Source organism: Pygoscelis adeliae, unplaced genomic scaffold, assembly GCF_000699105.1.
Source record: "Pygoscelis adeliae isolate BGI_AS28 unplaced genomic scaffold, ASM69910v1 Scaffold148, whole genome shotgun sequence".
In the NCBI taxonomy this organism is placed as follows: domain Eukaryota; kingdom Metazoa; phylum Chordata; class Aves; order Sphenisciformes; family Spheniscidae; genus Pygoscelis; species Pygoscelis adeliae.
In genome coordinates, this window is record NW_008825258.1 from 2,647,802 (window position 1) to 2,651,204 (window position 3,403).

Below are 3,403 nucleotides of genomic sequence, written 5' to 3' on the forward strand. Positions count from 1 at the left end.
GATTCTTACTAATTTATGGGGAAGAACTGGTTAACATCGCCTTTCTCCATTTTGCATTTACTAATTATGACTTCATTTAGCCCTTATATTAGTGCAACAAAAAGCAGCTGTCAGGCCAAGCATGCTCAGTCCAAGTGACCTTGTGTTCTTGTTCGTGTTTACCACATAATCAGCAGGGAATTCCATTTTCAAAATACAAGACTTCATAATCCATTAGCACTAGAGATTGGTCCAGGGCTCTGGATTTACTGGTCACGTGTACCAAGGAATAAAAATATGAGTGTACAGCTAGATTAATCTCCAGACCCGTAAAGCATCCCAACCCACCGTGCATGCATCAGTCTCATTCAAATTCACATATGAATATTAGCATCATTCTTAAAAGCTACTGCTAATACCATCCCCACAGTACATGAAGAAAAAATTAAATGCTACCTGCTTTACAACTCAGAAAGTATGAATACACACAATAACTAACTCCACTTCTCAGATTTTCCATTTGTTTCATAAATGGAACATAAGTACTGATGTTCTAATTAAGACATCGACAACCCATATTTCCCCCCAGCTATTTCTAAAAATCAGGAATCACTTTCACTGCTCTTAATTTTAAATCAAAAGTCTTTAGCGAGTCTAAGCAGTTTAGCTCACCATCAAGTTCAATAAATCAGAGAAAAGAATCAAAGGAAAGCATTTCAAAATGTAACCTTGGTAACGCACAAAATGCTTCCACAGAACTTACGCTCATTTGCTTTATTTACTGCTTTAGAAATTGGAATATAACACATAGGCAGAAGGACATTAGCATCACGACATTGCATTTCCCGAGCCTAACATTGCACGTGCTCTCCTAGAAGGCGCTTTTCGCAGTATGCTTTAAAAACCTGCAGCCTGGCAAGTCAGATGATTGAAAACTAATCATATTTCACGTTGACAAAATGGAAAATGGACGTGTTCAATAGAAAATAATAATCCATATTTATTCTTTATGTCCGTGCACAGCACTTTAAACCTAATTTGGTCCATGCTTTCCTGTGATAAAATGAGAATAAACTCAATGGTGATATACAGCATCTGCCATTTGAAGAATCAACATCTGTCAGTGTTACCACACAATTTTAACTGCGGTCCTACACAGTTCTCCTGCATGCAACACTTAGATTTAAAATGGCTATTACTCTACGTACCATTATGTGCTCTTTGTTGGCAAATACCCATTTTTAAGTGGCAACACCATTATTCAATATTTATATAAGTCTCCCAGGATAAACAACCTCTGACTCATGTTGAGATAGAAAACTTCAAAATATTTTGCTGCTCATCTCAGTATTCTGTAACGAAGACGTTTACTAATTCTTATCCCAGCCTGATCTGAAAGGCATACCATCATCCCCACAGCTCATCAAAGTTAAGCAGAAAAACCTTTTCTTTAGAATAGCCTCTCCTGGCAGCTGGAGAATGCCAAACAAGTGCAGTGAAGTAGGATCCTTCTCCGCCCTTTGTACATCTTCCCAAAATACCAAGGACAGTCTCATTTTGGGTAAAGATTCTGAACTTCTAAAGATTACTACCCTTCAAACTGCTCGGTTTTCCTCCTGGCTGTTTTTTTGAGTGAAAAAGAGCATTTCTTTCTCAGCTTCACTAACGCTTGCTGTTTATCTCCTACTTGAATCGAGGATGACCTTCTAACAGTGGCAGTTGCCTGCTACAATGGCCCCCAGCCATAAAATGCTGTTCAATTTCATAAGTTAAATAAGCATCAGAAATAAAGTTCGGCTAAGGAAATAAAAAGAAAAGTAGGTTTTTTAGTCATAGATTTCAAACCAATAAAGGAACATTCACCATAATGGTGTTAATGAAGACTATTTCTAAGGCAAGCACTCACTTCACGGCTGGTTTTTCAGGGTTTTTTCTCCAAAGTAAGCATCACAGGCTTGCATCAAACCATCAGCTGTTCCAAAAAGGTCATCAAAAAAGCAGAGTTCAGGCATGAACTGTTCTCCTTTTCAACCCTACCTGAACCCTATCTGCTGTCACACATGGAAATCTGCCCAAGCTGAAAACTGAGTCTCCCCCGAAGCCATGCACACCACCACGTGAAGGCTGCCTCAAAAAAAAAAAAAAAAAATTCTACTACACGTAATCCACCAAGTCAATGTTTTGTTACTTACAAGGCACAGCATGGCGATAAAGGTTATCTCTAATAGTCTGCTGCAGATCGTGATCTGGCGATCCTTTCTGAAACCTCTGGTTGAGATAATGTCTCAGGTCTTTGTTCAGTCTGCTTCCTGCAAAGAAAAAACAGCCATTTATTTATTTCTAAATGCACACAATTAACATTTCCAATTCAGGCGAATGTTAGACTTCCATTCAGAGTCCCCTAAATTATGGCATGCTGACTTTACGAGCGGAGGCTCATCTTCCTCTACAAATGGCCAATTACCAAAAATAACTTGCTGTAAACAAGAGGTCTCTCTTGTCTCATAATGCATCTTTCTTCCTGTGGTGTTAAACAGATCATCATTCCTTTTTATCACTTATTTGTCTGAGCAAATGGAGAAAGACAGATGATGTAAAAACGAAGAAAAATAATAAAGGTAGAGTATTGCTTTTGCAACTCACTGGAGGGTGAGCTGAGCAGACAGACAGAAGGCAAAGGCTGCTCCCATTGGAGGTACTAATATAGCTGAACATGGCACAAAATCAAACAAATGCTATACTTTGCACTCGTATATACCCCAGCACACAGCAGGAGTTAGAAAAGAACTGATTGAAGGAGTTAAGAGCACCCAAAGTCCTTAAAAACAACAGAACAATATCCAACACATTTCACTTAAATCTATTTATTTCCCCATTCAGTTTTGAACACTTTCAGAAGTGTGTGAGAATAAAAATAAATGAGTTGAAAACAAAACAACAACAACAAACTCACCCCCCCCCCAAACCCCCCAAAAACAAAGAAAAAGAAACATAGTTGTTAATGAATGTTGCTAGTTGCTGAACACCAAATCCTTTCTTGTAGCAGAACATATGAACTGGAGCAACTTAATGAAGTCTTTTCCCAGAAATGAAATATTTCCAAGTCTGGAATAACAGTGACATTAATTTGACTGAAGAGCAAAAACAACCCCACAAGAACATACGGAGAACGGGGATAGAAACTCTTATGTTCTAAAAAGAAAAGAAAAAACAACACTGGAAAAGCTTCAGAGAAATGCAACCAGGATGATCAAAGCCTGGAGCAGTTGCCATACGAGGACCAAGAGGGTGGGCTGGGATGCTGCAGCCTGTTGCGGACATCGGCCTCCAACATGCCCAGAGCGCGGGTGGGGACTGACTGCTCCCTGCCGCTCCAACACAAGGACTAGGAGACACCAATGAAAGCTAATGGGAGCTCGGTTCA

General features: G+C 39.3%; 1 protein-coding gene across 1 annotated transcript in view; it reads right to left on the minus strand.

The window, feature by feature from the left end:
* The window catches only part of LOC103921510 (membrane-associated guanylate kinase, WW and PDZ domain-containing protein 1-like), a 174,837-nt gene extending 172,557 nt beyond the window's left edge, over positions 1 to 2,280 (minus strand). The window contains exon 1 of the mRNA XM_009329497.1: positions 2,172 to 2,280. The gene's annotated coding sequence lies outside the window, so the exon portion shown is untranslated. The remainder of the gene's footprint in view (positions 1 to 2,171) is intronic.
* Positions 2,281 to 3,403: the final 1,123 nt, after the last annotated feature.